Below are 21,233 nucleotides of genomic sequence, written 5' to 3' on the forward strand. Positions count from 1 at the left end.
TTACAGGGGTGCGTGGGAATTATCACACGTGATTAGGCTGGGTGGGTCCTCACAGGTGTTCCCTGTACACCCTCCACGGCCCCTGCAGGCAGCCCACAAAACAGGGGACTACCCTGCACACCTGCTCATGTCCCCCTGCACTCCCACCCCCCAGCCACCAGGGGCACCCACCACCAGGCCCCCACCCATGTCTCCTACCACCCCCACCCCCCAGCAGTGCAGGGGCAGCCTCCACCAGGCCCCCACTCATGCCCGACTCATGTCTCCCACCACCCCCACCCCCCAGCACTGTGGGGCACCTGCCAGCAGGCCCCAACCCATGTCACCCACCACACCTACCCCCCAGCAGTGCAGGGGCATCCTCCACCAGGCCCACACTCATGTCCCCTATCACCCCCACCCTCCCCGCCACCAGGGGCACCCTCCACCAGGCCCCCACTCATGTCTCCCAGCGTGCTACGTGTATTTCAGGGGTGGGCGGGAAGTTCCACTCGCGAATAGCCTGGGCGCGTGTATTTCAGGGGTGCGCGGGAAGTTCCACTCGCGAATAGCCTGGGCGCGTGTATTTCAGGGGTGCGCGGGAAGTTCCACACGCGAATAGCCTGGGCGCATGCATTTCAGGGGTGCGCGGGAAGTTTTACACGCGATTTCAGCAGGGTACATGTATTTCAGGGGTGCGCGGGAATTCTCACACGCGATTTGGCTTGGTACGTGTATCACAGGGGTGCGTGGGAAGTTACACACGCGATTAGGCTGGGTGGGTCCTCACAGGTGTTCCCTGTACACCCTCCACGGCCCCTGCAGGCAGCCCACAAAACAGGGGACTACCCTGCACACCTGCTCATGTCACCCACCACCCCCACCCCCCACCATCCAGGGGCACCCTCCACCAGGCCCCCACTCATGGCTCCCACCACCCCCACACCCCAGCAGTGCAGGGGCACCCTCCACCAGGCCCCCACTCATGTCCCCTATCGCCCCCACCCCCCCAGTCACCAGGGGCAGCCCTCACCAGGCCCCCACTCATGTCCCCTATCACCCCCACACCCCAGCCACCAGGGGCACCCTCCCCCAGGCCCCCACTCATGTCCCCTATCACCCCCACCCCCCCCAGTCACCAGGGGCACCCTCCACCAGGCCCCCACTCATGTCTCCCACCACCCCACCCCCCAGCAGTGCAGGGGCAGCCTCCACCAGGCCCCCACCCATGTCTCCCACCACCCCCACCCCCCAGCAGTGCAGGGGCAGCCTCCACCAGGTCCCCACTCATGTCTACCATCACCCCCACACCCCCAGCCACCAGGGGCACCCTCCACCAGGCCCCCACTCATGTCTCCCACCACCCCCACCCCCCAGCCACCAGGGGCAGCCTCCACCAGGCCCCCACTCATGTCCCCTATCACCCCCACCCCCCCCAGTCACCAGGGGCACCCTCCACCAGGCCCCCACTCATGTCTACCACCACCCCCACACCCCCAGCCACCAGGGGCACCCTCCACCAGGCCCCCACTCATGTCTCCCACCACCCCCACCCCCCAGCAGTGCAGGGGCAGCCTCCACCAGGCCCCCACTCATGTCCCCTATCACCCCCACCCCCCCAGCCACCAGGGGCACCCTCCACCAGGTCCCCACTCATGTCTACCACCACCCCACACCCCCAGCCACCAGGGGCACCCTCCACCAGGCCCCCACTCATGTCTCCCACCACCCCCACCCCCCAGCCACCAGGGGCAGCCTCCACCAGGCCCCCACTCATGTCCCCTATCACCCCCACCCCCCCAGTCACCAGGGGCACCCTCCACCAGGCCCCCACTCATGTCTACCACCACCCCCACACCCCCAGCCACCAGGGGCACCCTCCACCAGGCCCCCACTCATGTCTCCCACCACCCCCACCCCCCAGCAGTGCAGGGGCAGCCTCCACCAGGCCCCCACTCATGTCCCCTATCACCCCCACCCCCCCCAGTCACCAGGGGCACCCTCCACCAGGCCCCCACTCATGTCTCCCACCACCCCCACCCCCCAGCCACCAGGGGCAGCCTCCACCAGGCCCCCACTCATGTCCCCTATCACCCCCACCCCCCAGCACTGTGGGGCACCTGCCAGCAGGCCCCAACCCATGTCACCCACCACCCCCACCCCCCAGCAGTGCAGGGGCAGCCCCCACCAGGCCCCCACTCATGTCCCCTATCACCCCCACCCCCCCAGTCACCAGGGGCAGCCTCCACCAGGCCCCCACTCATGTCTCCCACCACCGCCACCCCCCAGCAGTGCAGGGGCACCCACCACCATACACCCCACCAACCTGGATGACTCCGTGCCATCTTCCCTCGTTGGGCCCTGTGGGGTCCCAGCTGCCTCTTCTGCTGCTGAGGAGTCCAACTCCGACCTCCGCCTCTTGGACCTCCCCTTGCCAGCTGCGGCCTGGGACGCGGCACCAGACTCCTCACTCCCCGATCACAACTTGGGAGGGGATCTGGCCCTTGCGTCTCCGGCTGGTGGTGCGACCCCTGCCGCTGTGCTCCACAGCACCTGCTCCGTCCTCTTCATCAGTTGACGGTGCAGACAGGGAGAAAGAAAACACAGGCATCAGGGCACTGTAAAATGGACTCATACACACATGACAGTTATACATGAGTGGCATAGGTAAACCTCAGACATGGCATCACAATCCCCAACACACATGTCATTTCAACTTGCACACATGAGCCATACCACAGCCATGATGCAACAGCCAGCACCATCCATTCACATACAACAGCATGTGCATCCAAAGGTCATCCACACATCACATGCAACATAGGGAGTACACTACACATGCACACACAACACCAAACCTGCATGCATGTGTACACCTCCGCCAACTGTCGCAGTGTCTCCATCGACATCCATGTCACACCTGACAATCATTCCTCCACATCCTGTGCCATGCAAGCCCACACACACAAGCACCATCCATGTGTCACACATGAGACCCCTCGCATGTGTCACCCTCACAGCCCTGTACACCCCCCCTACTTGGCCACATAAAAATACATGTTCAACCTGCACACTCCTGGCACACCACCACACGCACAACTTACTATCAGTATGCATGTACACTTACCGCTCGACTCCAGACGGGTCTGCTTCTCAAGGACATGGATGTGGAGCGCAGGGGATATGCGTTCCAGGACCCTCATCTGATCTTCCGACAAGTGGCCCCGCCCGCCCCTTAGCATCTGCTGCCATCATGAAGTGCCGGGCCTTGTTGAGGGTGCTGGACCTGAAGTCCTCCCAGCGCTTCCTGACACATTAGTAGTCACGGACTGCCACCTCCTCCGCGTTGATGGCAGTCACGACGTCCATCGGCGCGCAACCTTCCGAAGAGGGCATCATACTGCCCCACGACATGCTCCACCAGGACAACAACTTCCCTGGCACTGAAGCTGGTGCCCCTCTGCCTCCTTGGCCGGGGGTTGCCACTGGTGCCAGATGTCGTAGTGCCCGACATGGCAACCCCAGAGGCAGGAGTGGGTGGGCAACTGGGTCCTGGTGCTGGCCTGTGGGGTTACAGTCGGGAGCCTTTGGTTCCAGCAGGGGTGGTCACAGCAACAGCATCCCTGGCAGATGTGCAGGCAGCAAATGGCAGGGCACGTGGCCAGCAGGCAGTCAGGCAGCAGCAGATGGCAGGTGGGAGCGTGCTCTGGGGGGACGTAGAGCCACATGGGTGCAGTCGATGGCACCTAGCACTTTGGGGAATCGTGCCACACCGTAAAAATCCTGGCCCGCAGCATGCCTTTCTGCAGGTGTTCTGGGCAGGTATATGTGCCTGCGGACTGATGGGCGTGCAGTGATGATGTCCAAGACCTGGTGTAGGCAGCGTGACTGGGTGGCCTGTGACACCCCACCCACTATGGCACTTGTCCGCTGAAATGATCCAGTGGCTAAGAAGTGCAGTACATTGAGGACCTTCTCCAGGGGGCTGAGTGCTTGGGAGCACAGGGTGGATGATGTGAGGTCATCCTCCCACTCACTCACCAGGTCCAGTATTATGTGTGGTGGAAACCTGTACCTTCCATACACCTGGTCATCAGGCATCCCGAACAGGCTGGTTCTGGGTGTGAATATTCTGGCCCTGACTCTCCTCCTCCTCCTCCTTTGGTAGCCAACTGCCACTGCTGCTAGGAACGGTATGTTCATCCTGGCATCTGGCTTGTCATTTGATAAGTGCGCAAATTAATGCTTTGCGCGTGACCCGCGCACCCCTGGAATCTAGTTCCCAGTCCAATAGCGTGTGGAAATTCCCACGCACCACGGGATACAGGTGCGCTGACGTACTTGCGTGTGTAAGTGCCCGCGCACCCCTGAAATACACGTACATAGGCCAATCGCGTGTAAGCGCACTTTTGTCCAATTACACGCGATGACACTCGGACGTGCAGTATTTTCACGTGTGCTCCGTCATCACGTGCTGAGTGGGGAACACCCGTGCGGGTCACGTCACAGACGCGCTTATGCGCTGAGGGACTCTGGTCCAATAGAATCGCGTATGCGTGCTGACGCGCTTACGCGCTAAGGGCCTTTCCTCGGATTTCACGCTGACGTGCAGGATTTTCACGTGCCAAATCACTCCGTATCAAGCTGGCCACCCGAAAACACACGGAAGACCACGCTCCTGCCCAGAAGGCCGAGTTACTGCCCCCCAGTGCCCCGAGCAGCCTCCCACGTGCCATCTGCTGCTGCCTGCCTGCCTGCCTGCCTGCTGCCACCGTGCCCTGCCATTTGGTGCCTGCACATCAGCCATCTGCAGGGGTCCAGTTGCTGTGTCCACCCCTGCTGGAACTGAAGACTCCCAACTGGGATTACATCGCTCCACAGCCCAGCCCCAGGACCCAGTTGCCCACCCACACCTGCCTCTGGGGTTGCCATGTCGGGCACTTCCACATCTGGCACCAGTGGCAACCCCAGGCCAGAGGGGCAGAGGGGCACCAGCTTCACTGCCACCGAAGTTGGTGTCCTGGTGGAGCATGTCCTGGGGCAGTATGATGCCCTCTTTGGATCGTCCCGCGCCAGCAAGGAAGGACGGGAGAGGATCTGGGCCGACTGTGTGGTTGCCATCAACGCGGAGGGGGTGGCAACCCGCAACGTCCAGAAGATCAAGAAGCGCTGGGAGGACTTGAGGTCCAGGACCCTTGTGAAGGCCCGGCGCCTCGTGGAGGGGGGCCGGGGCCACATGAGTTCCATCCAGAAGAGGGTCCTGGAACGCGTACGCCCAGCGCTCCACGCCCAGATCCTTGAGAGGGAGGCCCGTCTGGAGTTGAGCGGTAAGTGTCCAAGCATTACTGTGTGAGACAGGGCATGTTGCGGTGTGCTGGTTCTATGATACTTGCCTGTATGTGTGCCATAGGCCATGTATGCATGTATGTGTGCAGGGACATCATGGTAATGCATGTGCGACCAGTGATGTGTGACCCACGTGGTTGTTGCATGTGTCCAAATGCGGCATGGGGAGCCCTATGCAGATTTTGAACATGAGAGCATGCCAGTCTCTGTACCTGGACATGGGTGGGGGTGAGGGATGGGTGCTGATGCCAGGTACATATATGGTAGCCATGTCTGTGTGCCTGACCTGCGTGTCTGTGACTTGTGCATGCCATGGATGCATGACACATGTGTGTGACAATGCACAGATTCAGTGAAGCAGCCAACTTACCCTTGTTTTGGCTGTGTTTGGTGTGTTTGGGGCCAGATGGATGTGACTGAGGTGAAGTGTGTGCATGTGATATGCATGAGCCATGATGCATGTGAGTTGCATATCATTGAATGTTTCAAGAGTCCATTGGACATGCATGGAAATATCCATGGCATGCAGCATGCCTGTTACTGTGTGTGTTTTGCCTGGACTGACCCATGTGTTGTGGAGGGACATGATGGAAGTGTACTTTGACAGTGGTGCTCATCTGCTATTGCTTCCTGTCTAGGGGACCATTGTGCAGTACCCTGATGCTTGTGTTCTTTGTCTCCCTCTACGCAGCGGCTAGTGAAGAAGAGGGCGGAGACGGCGCTGTGGAGCAAGGCGGCGGGGATGCACCCACGGCTGCAGCGGAAGGGGTGGGTGAGCCCCCACAGGGGCCTGCTACAGCGGGAGACAGTGAGGAGCCATCCAGGTTGGTGGTTTGCACAGAGGAGGAGGAGGCCGCCACTGGGGCACACATGGGGCCTGGTGGGGGCATCCCTGCTGGTGCAAGTGGTGCAGTCCAGGGCCAGGGGCAGGAGGCAACACAGGTCACCGTGGAGGGGCCTGTGCATGTCGCTGTCCCTGACCCTGTGAGTGCAACACCATGCACCAGCAGGGATGCCCCGTCCCAGGCCCGTCCGCAGGTAGTGGGGATGTCCATGTCACCTGACTCCCCTCCACCTGCGGACGTGGGAACCCCTGGCCGTGTGGAGAAGGTCCTGATTGGGGTCGCGATGCGCACGGCTGTGATTTGTGATGCCGTGCGTGCTTCCCGGGAGGAGCACGCACGTCATCACGAAGTGCACCGTGCCGACGTGGCCCAATTGGGATCGGCCATGTTCGGGGGTTTCCTGCATGTGTTGGCCAATGTGGCGGCCCTCTCCTCTTCTGTGCAGGCTATCCACCAGTCGTTCTCCTTGCCGTCTTCCGGCCCAGATGCCACCAGGGCCCCCTGTGGACCTGCCCCGACCAATGCAGCCAGCTCGGTGGGGATCCCATCCCTGCCACAGTTGGGAGTCGGAGGTCCAGCAGGGGTGGACAACACTGCAACTGGACCCCAGCAGATGGAAGATGTGACAGCATCATCAGGCAGGGCACGTGCACGACGGCGTCGGTGGTTTCCATCAGCCTGGATGCCGTCGTGCTGGCAGAGGCAGTGGCGTCGGAGGCAGCAGCGGGGTCGACGTGGGAGGCATAATGGCTCGGGGCCATCAGAGGGGCAGCCATCGGCCGGAGGGCAGGGCAACCCTGGGATGGTGGTGTCTTCCGTGTGGGAGGAGTTGGTCCAGCGGATAGGTGCGGAGCGGCAGCGGGCGGAAGAGGAGCGGCTCGCCATGGTCAGGGCGGAGTTCTCCATGCGTCGGGCATTGAGGCGGGCTGAGTGCCTCGAGGAAGCTCGCAGGGAGTTTCAGCTGAACATGGGGTTATCCCTGCGAGACCTCGGGGCCAGGACAGAGTCCCGCCTCCAGGACATCGACATGGAGTTCGATGATGCCCTGGCCAGCAACATCAACAAGTGAGCCGCAGGACTTGCCCGCTGCCTTTGTATATAGTTATTTAGTTAGTTAGTTTCAGGTTTCCTTTATTTTGTTTTATTATTTTGGACCACTCGGACAATGGCCACTTTTTTGTATATATTTTTTAGATTAGGTAGTAGTAGGTTTCATTTATGGTGTTGGGCTCATGGACCCTGGAACATTCCTGTATATAGTTTGCTTTTTGTAGATACTTCTTTTTCATTTCTTATTGTGTTCACCATGAGGAAATGGTTTTTCCTTTTTTTTCATACTACATGATATTGCTTTGGACGACATTTTTTTTTTATTCCTTTGTTTTTTTGATTATGACTTTTGTTCTCGGACATGGACCATTAATTTGCTTATCCACATAGTTGTATGTTTGATTTGTTTACTTATTTTTAATCTATAATACATTTTTTATTTTTACTTTCACTTGTGTTATTTTCTCATTGGTTTCATACATGTCATGATATGTGTTTTGACATTCACTTGCACCCATTGTGTATGTGTGTGTGTCGGGCATGTGTCCATTTACATTTTTGCCATTGGGGTTGTATCATGTAATTGCATTCACTATGTGGGTGGATGCTATCCTTGCCTGGGTGTTTGTGCTGGGTATGCTGCCCATTACTGCCATGATTGTGTATCGTCAGGACCTGGGGCCAGGGGGACATGTGTGGGTGCCTGGTGGAGGTTGCCCCTGCACTGCTGGGGGGTGGGGGTGGTGGGAGACATGAGTGGGGGCCTGGTGGAGGGTGCCCCTGCACTGCTGGGGGGTGGGGGTGGTGGTAGACATGAGTGGGGCCTGGTGGAGGGTGCCCCTGCACTGCTGGGGTGTGGGGGTGGTGGGAGACATGAGTGGGGGCCTGGTGGAGGCTGCCCCTGCACTGCTGGGGTGTGGGGGTGGTGGGAGACATGAGTGGGGGCCTGGTGGAGGGTGCCACTGCACTGCTGGGGTGTGGGGGTGGTGGGAGACATGAGTGGGGGCCTGGTGGAGGCTGCCCCTGGTGGCTGGGGGGTGGGGGTGGTGGGTGACATGAGTGGGGGCCTGGTGGAGGTTGCCCCTGCACTGCTGGGGGGTGGGGGTGGTGGGTGACATGAGTGGGGGCCTGGTGGAGGTTGCCCCTGCACTGCTGGGGGGTGGGGGTGGTGGTAGACATGAGTGGGGCCTGGTGGAGGGTGCCCCTGCACTGCTGGGGTGTGGGTGTGGTGGTAGACATGAGTGGGGCCTGGTGGAGGTTGCCCCTGCACTGCTGGGGGGTGGGGGTGGTGGGAGACATGAGTGGGGGCCTGGTGGAGGCTGCCCCTGCACTGCTGGGGTGTGGGGGTGGTGGGAGACATGAGTGGGGGCCTGGTGGTGGGTGCCACTGCACTGCTGGGGTGTGGGGGTGGTGGGAGACATGAGTGGGGGCCTGGTGGAGGGTGACCCTGGTGGCTGGGGGGTGGGGGTGGTGGGTGACATGAGTGGGGGCCTGGTGGAGGTTGCCCCTGCACTGCTGGGGGGTGGGGGTGGTGGTAGACATGAGTGGGGCCTGGTGGAGGGTGCCCCTGCACTGCTGGGGTGTGGGGGTGGTGGTAGACATGAGTGGGGCCTGGTGGAGGTTGCCCCTGCACTGCTGGGGGGTGGGGGTGGTGGGAGACATGAGTGGGGGCCTGGTGGAGGGTGCCCCTGCACTGCTGGGGTGTGGGGGTGGTGGGAGACATGAGCGGGGGCCTGGTGGAGGGTGCCACTGCACTGCTGGGGTGTGGGGGTGGTGGGAGACATGAGTGGGGGCCTGGTGGAGGCTGCCCCTGCACTGCTGGGGTGTGGGGGTGGTGGGAGACATGAGTGGGGGCCTGGTGGAGGGTGCCACTGCACTGCTGGGGTGTGGGGGTGGTGGGAGACATGAGTGGGGGCCTGGTGGAGGGTGACCCTGGTGGCTGGGGGGTGGGGGTGGTGGGTGACATGAGTGGGGGCCTGGTGGAGGTTGCCCCTGCACTGCTGGGGGGTGGGGGTGCTGGTAGACATGAGTGGGGCCTGGTGGAGGGTGCCCCTGCACTGCTGGGGTGTGGGGGTGGTGGGAGACATGAGTGGGGGCCTGGTGGAGGCTGCCCCTGCACTGCTGGGGTGTGGGGGTGGTGGGAGACATGAGTGGGGGCCTGGTGGAGGGTCCACTGCACTGCTGGGGTGTGGGGGTGGTGGGAGACATGAGTGGGGCCCTGGTGGAGGGTGACCCTGGTGGCTGGGGGGTGGGGGTGGTGGGTGACATGAGTGGGGGCCTGGTGGAGGGTGCCACTGCACTGCTGGGGTGTGGGGGTGGTGGGAGACATGAGTGGGGCCCTGGTGGAGGGTGACCCTGGTGGCTGGGGGGTGGGGGTGGTGGGTGACATGAGTGGGGGCCTGCTGGCAGGTGCCCCACAGTGCTGGGGGGTGGGGTGCAAGGGGACATGTGTTGGTGTTCATTAGTTCAAGGAGACATGTGCCTTTGCTGGAGGGCATGCCCATGTTGGGTGGGCTGCCTGCGGGACATGAGCAGGGATGCAGGGTAGTCCCCTGTGGTGTGGGCTGCCTGCAGTGGCCGTGGAGGGTGTACAGGGTACACCTGGGAGGACCCACACTGTCAAATCACATGTGGGACTCCCCGGCACCCCTGAAATACACGTACCGTGCAGAAATCGCGTGTAAAACTTCCCGCGCACCCCTGAAATACACGCGCGCAGGCTATTCGCGTGTGGAACTTCCCGCGCACCCTGAAATACACGCGCCCAGGCTATTCGCGTGTGGAACTTCCCGCGCACCCCTGAAATACACGCACCCGGGCTATTCGCGTGTGGAACTCCCCGCGCACCCCTGAAATACACGCGCCCAGGCTATTCGCGTGTGGAACTTCCCGCGCACCCCTGAAATACACGCGCCCAGGCTATTCGCGTGTGGAACTTCCCGCGCACCCCTCAAATTCACGCGCCCAGGCTATTCGCGTGTGGAACTTCCCGCGCACCCCTGAAATACACGCGCCCAGGCTATTCGCGTGTGGAACTTCCCGCGCACCCCTCAAATTCACGCGCCCAGGCTATTCGCGTGTGGAACTTCCCGCGCACCCCTGAAATACACGCGCCCAGGCTATTCGCGTGTGGAACTTCCCGCGCACCCCTGAAATACACGCGCCCAGGCTATTCGCGTGTGGAACTTCCTGCGCACCCCTCAAATTCACGCGCCCAGGCTATTCGCGTGTGGAACTTCCCGCGAACCCCTGTAATACACGTAGCCCACTCCCCCAGGCCCGATCGCGTGTGAAACTTCACGCGAACCCCTGAAATACATGTAGCACGCTCCCCCAGGCCCGATCGCGTGAGGAACTTCACGCGAACCCCTGTAATACACGTAGCCCGCTCCCCTAGGCCCGCTCACCCAGGCCCGATCGCGTGAGGAACTTCACGCGAACCCCTGTAATACACGTAGCCCGCTCCCCCAGGCCCGATCGCGTGAGGAACTTCACGCGAACCCCTGAAATACACGTAGCCCGCTCCCCCAGGCCCGATCGCGTGAGGAACTTCACGCGAACCCCTGTAATACACGTAGCCCGCTCCCCCAGGCCCGATCGCGTGTGAAACTTCACGCAAACCCCTGAAATACACGTAGCACTCTCCCCCAGGCCCGATCACGTGAGGAACTTCACGCGAACCCCTGTAATACACGTAGCCCGCTCCCCCAGGCCCGATCGTGTGAGGAACTTCACGCGAACCCCTGTAATACACGTAGCCCGCTCCCCCAGGCCCGATCGCGTGAATAACTTCACGCGAACCCCTGTGATGCACATACCCTGCAAATCGCGTGTGACACTTCCCGCGCACCCCGGTATACATGCACACGTATTTTTTGTCAGCGGGTGTCCGTGTTTGTGGGTACCCCTTTGCACGTCATTTTTCCTGGAGGGCCACAGTATGGGACATTCATCATGGCAGTATATAGGTGCTATTTGTTGGCGCACCTTTTGGCACACATTTCTTACAGCCGCAGAGACGCTACCGCCTCCTTTCTTGTGGCGGTCGTGTTTGTGCCTGTGCGCTGGTTTGAGCGTGCGCTTTTTTCCCCTATTCTATTCCATGAATACGTGTTGTAGGCGAGCGTGTGGGCGTTCCGCGCACTTGTGCCCTGTACTTCCCCCGTGACGCCCACGTTTTGGCAAGTTGTTCCCCATTCCGAGTGTTACGCCCGTGTTCCGCCTACTTTTATTGCGTGCGCTGCGCTATGTGCGAATTTCGCTGTGGCCTGTGCGATTTTCGCTGTGACCTGGCGCACGCTGTTAGATGGCCTGTGCGCCAACGTGCGCCAACGTGCGCCGCGCACTTTTTTATCGCACATCCGCTGGTTTTCTCGCGCACGGCCTTCCATGAATCGACGTGCGCTGCTTTTCGTGCGATTTTCGCACTTGCACTGCGATTTTCGCTATTCCACTGCGATTCGCACGTTTTTGCCCACTTGCGCCGCGCTAATTATTCCATGAATCGGCCTCTTTATAATATAAACCATTTATTTATTATTTTTTTTATATACCTTTAACATATATATTATTTTTTTGTACAGAGCATACCAAAATAGAAAAAACTTCAGAAATCCCTGTTATGGATAACAGTCTTCACAATATAGAAGAAAAAATGGATGTATTGTTGGCTAATTTTAATAATTTAAAAACTTTTGTAGAAAATCATTTCAAACCAAAAACCTCATACCATTGCCCCACATGTACTTGTCCCTCCTCACCATATCCCAGTCAATTATCCCCAAACCCTCTCCATAATCCAAAACGTTTTGATGAGACTTCCATCCCTTCTTCACCTAATACCAATCATGTTGAAACCCCAAATTCTCCTGTTTTTGTTTCTGTTTCTGCCTCACCTTCTCTGTCATAAATTATTAATACATGTTAAATAAAGTTTAATTTTTATATTGTATTGTGAATAGTTTCTGTTTTTTTTAAAAGAAAACAATAAAAGTGTCCGCGGACAGTGCGAGTGTTCTCAAATGTTCGTACATAAACGAAAATGGAGGTGTCCTGAAGAACACCACACCTGTTCGTACTGTTCGCTAGCAAGTTGAAACTGTTCTAAGAACACACGTGGTGTCCTGAAATGTTCGTAAAGAAACAAAAATTAAAGTGTTCTAAAGAACACTATATCTGTCCGTAATGTTCGCTATCAACTTAAAACTGTCCTAAGAACACAATTGGTGTCCTGAAATGTTCGTAAATAAACAAAAATGATGTGTCCTGAACAACAGTACAACTGTTCGTAGTGTTCGCTAGCAACATGAAACTGTACTAAGAACACACGCGGTGTCCTGAATTGTTCATAAACAAACAAAAATTAAAGTGTCCTAAAGAACACTATACCTGTCCGGTACTGTTCGCTAGCAAGTTCAAACTGTTCTAAGAACGCTATTGGTGTCCTGAAATGTTCGTACGTAAACGAAAATGGAGGTGTCCTGAAGAACACTATACCTGTTCGTAGTGTTCGCTACCCAATTGAAACTGTTCTAAGAACACAATTGGTGTCCTGAAATGTTCGTACATAAACAAAATTACACGTGTCCTGAAGAACACTATATCTGTCCTTACTGTTCGCTACCAAGTTTAAACTGTTCTAAGAACACACGCGGTGTCCTGAAATGTTCGTTTTACGTGTGACGCACTTTTAATTACTTCAGAACCCGAACAGTGTCCGTAGGACATCAATGCGCATGCGCTAACCAATCTCTGTGCACTTGGTGTCCTGCGGACAGGCGCTTCCTTCGCGGACTAGTTCGCAAACGGATCATATGACCGCGCCCACGCTCATCGTGTGTCCTGAAATGCGGACACTGTTCGTGCCCCCGAACAATTTAAAAGTACATTTTCAGTTAATCCATAATATTTTTCAATAAAATCTCACCATGGCACAAGTCCCACATAGCAATCTTGAGTTTCTATATACCTTTTGAAACTTTCCGATCCTTTTTTTGTTTTCGATCTGTCTGCGGACAGTGCGCATGTCCACGGACCGTGCACAAGCACCCCTATAAAAGACCACGCCCAAGAGCTTATTCCCATTGTGTTTCTGGCTATTCTTCAGAACACAGTCATTTTTGCTGCCACCTGCAGACTACACCATCATCGAGATGGCATCCTTGGCTGTTGAACTGCCACTTGGTGCTGCACCTGCTTCAGCACCACCCCCACCCCCTCCACCACCACCACCTCCCCAAGGGCCTGAAGAGGGGAACAGGAGTGAGGATGCAGAGGAGGAAGAAGAGGATGATGAGAATGAGGTAGAGGAAATCCCTACTACCCGCAGTAGGCGTGAGTCTTGGGTGTGGCGGTTATTTACCATTCATGGGAATGGTCCTAAGGCTCGTGCGAACCGTGTTACCTGCAATGAGTGCAAAATGATACTCAGTCGCGGGAAGCACGGTAAGTACAGCTTTGGGACCACTACTATGAAGCGACACCTGAGGTCATTTCACTCTGGGGCTATTCGCAGGGTTGTACCTTGCGAAGAACGTAGCAGGTTGATTTCCTCTACTTCATCCTCTGTTTCTGATCCTGTCACCACAAGGACCACCTCTGTGGGACAGCGTCTTCCTCAAGCTGCCTCACAGGCCATACAGAATGCTGATGACCCTTACCTTTTGAGGGTCACAGTTGTATGTATGTACTGTGACACAGTACTCTGCAGGGGGGAGCGACTTCGGAGTGCTTTTGAGACTATCGTCTCAGAGCACGAGAAGACCTGCTCACTACCCAAATAAAACCCACTCTACATCTTCCTCTCTCAGCTCGCCCTTTCTTATCCCTGTGATTGGTGTCCCCCCCTTTACCCTCCTTTACCCTCCTCTCCTAGTGTGTCGTGTCTGAAAAACCAAAAAAAAAATACAAAATTACAAAAATCAAAAAAATAAGGCTCTTTTCAGAGCTGCCTTTCCCAGTTAAAAAATAGAAGTGAAAATAAATGAAGCAGGGCTCTTTGTATTTTTTAGAAGTCCGCGGACAGTTCGCGAACATTAATAAAATTGGGTTGCTACTCCATCACAAACATTGTAATTTTCTCTGGAAAGAAGTGGTGGCTCTGAAAAGAACCTTTGGGTGGTGTTTGTAAGTCAAAAATTGTAAATGCTTAACATTTGCTTAACATCTACTTCAAAATCGTTGTTGTAATTCCAAAAAAGGTCGCAACGCATTTTGTACATTTCTCAGAAAAATCTGATTGCCAGCATAAGTAAGATGGACTCCATCTCTGCGAAAAATGTATGTACTACAAAACATAATATTTTCATTGTGACAAGAAGACATGCCAAAATCTCTTAGAAAGGCACAAACAGCCTTATTAACATTGCGCCTTGCTTTTTCCATTTGTGGACCAAATGAAGAAGAACGAAGCCGCATTTGTCTCTGCGCAATCCGTGAAAATATCACTTGAGAATTAGGAAACATGTCCATAACCTTCCTAAATCCTTCTTCCATAGCAAATTGCAAAAAAATTCCAGTCACATGTCCTAAACTGTTCCCTCCACAATGAATTACAATTATGTCTGGATGTTGCTCTGCTCCAAAGTAGCACAGAGAGGTAGCAAGTCCAACCACTTCATTCCACGTACTCCATGCCAGTGTACTTCCACATGTGGGAATCCAAGATCTACAGCTACTCCACAGCTTTCTGCATGCACCTTCAACCAATGTATCCACAAATCTCCTAAAATCCAAAAAATCTGTTTTCTGAAACACACAGCCATAGCTATCTTTTGTTCTCTCAGCAAAAAGAGTATCTGAGAAAATCTCTCCTGGCACAACACACCCACCAAACTTTCCTGACCAATCCCTTTCAGTGCTTATTCTCATTTGCATGACTTCTGAACCCAAAAATCCCCGGATGTAACTCCCGATGTCCGCGAACTACCGCCATGTCTGCGGACATATCGTAACATGAACAGCCCTTCTACTATTTCCACTACACTCTCTCTGCCATTCCCTCATTGGATGTGCCTCAAAAATCACATGACCATGCACCAATCACATTCAAGACCTCTACATCTAACTGCACCATCGTAGATCAGCACTGCAAATGTACTCTGAATCTCTCTGAGTACAAGTGTCATATCATTGGCAAGCAGCATCTACCAGAAATACTGTACAAGTCTTCAAGATTTCTACTTGCAGCTCCATGCATATCCATATGCATGCACACAAACTTCAGGTATGCATATTTTCTGTATAGTAGATGAACACATTTTCAAACAGACTTTTACCTTGTAAAATCTGTAAAATGAATTTACTGTACTTTTTTCAATTTCCTAAAATCAACTATCACTTATAAACCTTTATACTTTTTACTTTCTTTATACACACACACTCAAATCATGTTAAACTAACATTTTGTAAATGACATATATAGACTACATATATTCAAACAAAATTGCATGCACACACAATCTATGTTTAAACCTTTATAAAAATACTTATACAATTTCATATTTTTTGTTTTTATTTATTTACTTAATTACTTTAAATTAGACATGACATTGAGGCGCTATTACCTAGAACAGTTTACTTACAGAAATAGTGGTATTCACTAATATATTATAAATTTCACAAGACATAGTAAAGATATTTTTTTTTTGCTACAGTTAGTCATTCAATACAATTTGTTCATTAAGAACATATCATATGTACTGAACTGATGTAATGTATCTTATGTAAATAAATTAGTTTAATGGTTTTAAAGAAGGCACTGAGGATTTCAATTAAAAAAAATCAATATCAAAATTAAAAACAGTGCTATATACAAACAAAGTTACTAATTTGAAGCTTTTACAATTGCAGTGAAGACCAGTTTCCTGAAAAGAAGCTGCCGAATTCGAAGAAGAAAGAAAAACTAAGAAGTTACCTGTTAATTTAAAAAAAAGTAAGTAAAATATCACCATAATATTTGTATTATTAATCAAATATACTATAACATTAATACGAGCTATTTCGGTTTCTAAAAATAGAGATTTTGTACCATTTTGTCCAAAAATGTCCATGTCTTAAACAGCGATTTACAGCCAGAATGGCCCACAAATTTCTATTTTTGGACACACAAATTACCCAACTGAACCACTACAATTTTCATATTATAGAACAAACAACTGTTTTAATTGTATACATTAGATTTACTATTTGTACTTTTCCACACCACTAGCTTACTTTTTTTGTCATCTGAACCCCAGTTTAGTAACACATAAATTCAAGAATACCTATCCCTACTAGTTTTAGTTCCCAATGCACAATCACACACCATTACATACATCTTTATCATCTTACTCAAACACTTATGCACACAGCACACATACATTCCAGAACACCGCAACCCATATCTTCTTTATTTTTTTCAACAGACCCTAAAGAATGCCTACCAAAAGTCAAGTCCGTAGAAAGCAACGCAAAAGTAGAGCAAATGAAAATAAAGGTGTCCAACATAAGCATCCATCTCTAGCAGAATTTGTAAAAAAAAGTTGAAACAAAACAGCTAATACAATCATTTAGTGAAACACAAGAAGTTTCAAGTACAACAACTTCGCTTCCTCTATCAAAATGTAAAACAAACCAAAAAACAATTAACAGAAAATCAGCTATCAGTACAGATAAAACTACTTCTTCAAATTTTAATATAGTGCAAAGTAAGCATACCAAGAAAAGTATTTTAGCCAAAATATACTGTCACAAAGTCCTTCAAAATCTTATAAAAACAGGAGAGAAATCAGGTTCAAAGCTTAAAACCTATCGTAGGAAATTAATCTTAGAAGCATTGATGGACAGTGCAATTCTTCTCAAAAGAAATGTATTTATTTTACTGTTAAACAAAATGAAACCACTAACAAAACTAATAACTAAATTACAAAAAATACTTCTCAATAAGCGAAATATCAACAGAAAGAACTTCTTAAGTATCAGCGGAGGTGAATGGAATCACACTACAAGCACAGAACCATATTTTAATGAAGAAGCGTACAAACAAAAGCAAACAAATACAATTGCCATACATAGCAGTGGTCGAAGTTATGAAAAAGTGAATAATACCATAATGAAACAAGAAGTACTTCTTACAAAAATATGCCCTGAAAACTTAGAATGACCCCTCCATTCAACTGAATCAGAACGTCTAGTGTACAAATGGCCATGCACGTCAATGTGTAACATTCCCAAACAATGTTTCAAATCTTTACGCCAATTCCTCAATAAATATGTAAAAAGCAAAGACAAAATCAAAATTAAATTACTGCAAAATATAGATACCTGTCCGGTGCGCAAGTACACAGGACTACAAGGACATTCATTGGCCTGCATTACAGGACTTACTTGTAAAACCACTTTCCATGATATCAAAAGGATATCAACACATCATTCAACTATAAGAAATCTAGTCTATAAACTGTACTATGCTAAAAGTCCTGCTTTAGCACTAGCAAAGTTAAATAACATCCTTCTACATGGTACAGCAAAAGACCTACTTGAAGAAATTCACTATATCCAGAAAAAATATTTTGGAAGTGAAAGCCATTTACAGAATTGAATAGCTTTAAACCAATTAACAACAATTCTACACATGGCAACCTTTTGCTAAACACATAGAAAAAGAAATACTAAAATTTAAAAGTACATCAGGTGAAGTACCAAACCATGTATGTGTATGTTGCCGTAGAATTTTTTATAAAAGTAACACAAAAACTGTGGACCTATCATACATAATAGAAGACAATGAAGATTCTAAATGGTTTGAATTAGCTCTCTACCTTGTAGCAGAAAACAAATATGAAATAACTGAGCCCTTAATACTTTGCAGTTATTGCACTACAAAACTTGACAACAACCAAACTCCTTCACGTTCTATCACAAATAATTTGGAATTATACCCAGTACCAAAACCTCTACAACAACTTAATTTATATGAGAGCATCATAATTCAAACAGTACACCCATTTCAAGCAATAATACGCCTTCAACCAAAAACAGCAAAATTACCTCCCTCTGAATTGGTAAAAGGCATTCGTGGAAAAGTAGTTTATTTACCATTAAATCTAAAAGAAAATGTGCATACTCTAGGAGTGCAACGTCCAATGCAGCAATCTTTAATTATATTAGTAAATGGAGTACCTCCAAAAGACAAAAAAATATGGCAACAGCTGGTAGATTTATATAAAGTTAGACAAGCCTTCCAATATCTTAAAGAGAATAATGAATATTACAAAGAAATTAATATTGAAGAAAACTTGAAAGATACAACTGAAATAATTCAAGAAACACAGGAAGCTGGTCAATTTGAGCTACTAGATCCTGCTACAATATCAAATACTTTAGACCATTATACAATTCATCCTTTGCACTGTAATGACACCGTACAAGATGTACTGGAAACTTACCAAATGCGTCAAACAAAAGGATCGCCAATCAGTATATGGGAAAAAAGTATAGAAGCACGTGCTTTTCCTCTACTCTTTCCTACTGGCAAAGGAGGAAGGTATGATGATAGACCTATTCAAATATCAGCTTCAGAATACCGCTCATTACGGATGTATTCTGAAGATCCCAGATTTACACAAAATGTGGAATACATATTCCACCTACTCTTTGAAAGTCAACTAGCAACTTTATGTTACGGAGTTGCACACATATTAAAATCAGGATCACACTTTCAAAATATGACAGCTACACAATTATTAGAGAAAGAGCAACAAAAGGATGAGGTTTTACAATCAAATATTACAAATCTATTAGCAAATATGCGTGGTACTAAAGAGTACTGGTTTCGACGTCATGGAGATGTACGTTGTATGATCAGAAACCTTGGCCCACCCACTTGGTTTGTTACATTAAGTTGTGCAGAATATGCATGGGAAGATTTACATGATTTCCTACGCATATCAAATAAAAACAAAACAAACATAGATATTCTAACACCTGGAAAACTTTGTTCTTTGGATCCTGTTAATGTTTCAAGATATTTTCACCATCGCTTCATTGCTATGCTACATTTTATTTGTAATAAAACTGTTCCTCCCCTTGGAGAAGTGCAACACTTCTTTTGGAGAAAAGAATACCAAGCCAGAGGAGCACCACATATCCACATGCTTTTATGGATTAAAGATGCTCCTAAATTTGGTCAAGACAGTGATGCCACTGTTGTATAGTTTATTGAAAAATATGTCACTTGTGAAATTCCATCAGAAGCCACAAATAGTGATCTTGGTGCACAAATTTTACAATTTCAAAGACACAAATGTGGAAAATATTGTCGTCGCAAATACAAAAACAAAGGCAAATACTACACCAAATGCCGATTTGGTTTCCCTAGACAAGTTACAAATACAGGTCAAGTAAACAACCTCATGTCTTCAGTTAGACATAGTGTTAAAGGTGAGTCACCTAAAAATACATATTACATAAAAAGAAAAGAAGAAGAAAAATATATCAATGATTATAATGCAATCATTGCCCACTTATGGAATGCAAACATAGATGTGCAGTACATTGCAGACAATTCTACTGCAGTTGCACGATATGTCACAGCATACTTAACTAAAGCAGAAAAGACAGAGCTCCAAGACCTCTGGAATGACCTGTCATCAGATAAAACTGAAATTATACAGCTTGGGCATAAAAATGTTCATCCATAGAGAATGTGGATCTTATGAAGCAGCTGATTGTTTAACTGGTACTTCATTGTATGGTAAATCTGAAAATATAGTATGGCTAAGTCTTGGTCCAGCTAAATCTAGAAAGAGAGTTCTAAAATCATATGAAGATATAGAAACAATAGCCAAACATGATCCCAACAGCCAAGACATTTTAAAAAACAATTTATTGGACACATACTACCCAAACAGAAGTAATACTTTGGAAAACATGTGTATATACCAAATAGCCCAAAACTACACATACAAAAATAATATGAAACCTGATGAAAAAAAAGGTAAATATAGAGTGACAGACTGTGAAGGCAGCTTAGTTAAACTCACTAAACCAAATTTAATTAATCATATCAAATTGTCATTAAAGACTCCTCAACATAAAGAAGTATATTACATGTCCCTGCTACAACTCTTCAAACCATGGAGAAAAGAAGAACAATTACTAGATAACTATGACTCATATGAGGATGCTTTCAAAGCAAATGAAAGCACTATAACTGATGTAAACTTTACACAGTACAAAACAATGTTGCACAATGAACAGCAACATGAAGAAGAACTCCAAGCCCAACTAGATAAGGATACTCCTGACAGTAGTCAACCTTCTGTAACAGGAAGCCAAGAACCACTGGGAGAACCACTAATAACAAATGAGGCAGAATTAGCTATGATAAAAGTAGAAAACACCATGTGTCAGTATGAAGATAAGGAAGACTTAACTATACTACAATCAAAACTAAACAATGAGCAAAGTAGCATTTTTCAAGAAGTAACAAAACAAATTGCACATGGTGTAAAACATGAAAATAAAGAATGTTCCTGCCATAATTATAAACCTATACTACTGTACGTCAGTGGTGAAGCTGGTTCTGGCAAAGCATTCCTAATCAAAATCATTAGTAAGTTCCTTCAACAATTGACAAACAACAAACTGTCAGCTGTTGTCACTGCCCCCACAGGTTTAGCTGCCTACAACATAGGTGGTGTTACATTACACCGATTACTACTATTACCAGTAGAACACCAGAACAAATTAGACTATTACAAACTTTCTGCAGAAGCTGCAATGGAATTACGCAGAGTATTGAAACAAATGAAAATGCTACTAATAGATGAAGTGAGCATGGTCTCCAAACTGATGTTAGCTTTGATTCACCTCAGATTACAAGAAGTACTCAAAACAGACTATGAAGAGCTCTTTGCAGGAAAACACATTATTATTTTTGGAGATCTGCTTCAATTAACACCAGTAAAAGGTGAACCTATTTTTAAAACATTAGGGCACAAAATCTGCCGTAAAACTGTTGGCAGCATTGGA

Source organism: Ambystoma mexicanum (genome assembly GCF_040938575.1).
Source record: "Ambystoma mexicanum isolate Mex_15411 chromosome 12 unlocalized genomic scaffold, UKY_AmexF1_1 Mex_chr12_unloc.2, whole genome shotgun sequence".
In the NCBI taxonomy this organism is placed as follows: Eukaryota; Metazoa; Chordata; class Amphibia; order Caudata; family Ambystomatidae; genus Ambystoma; species Ambystoma mexicanum.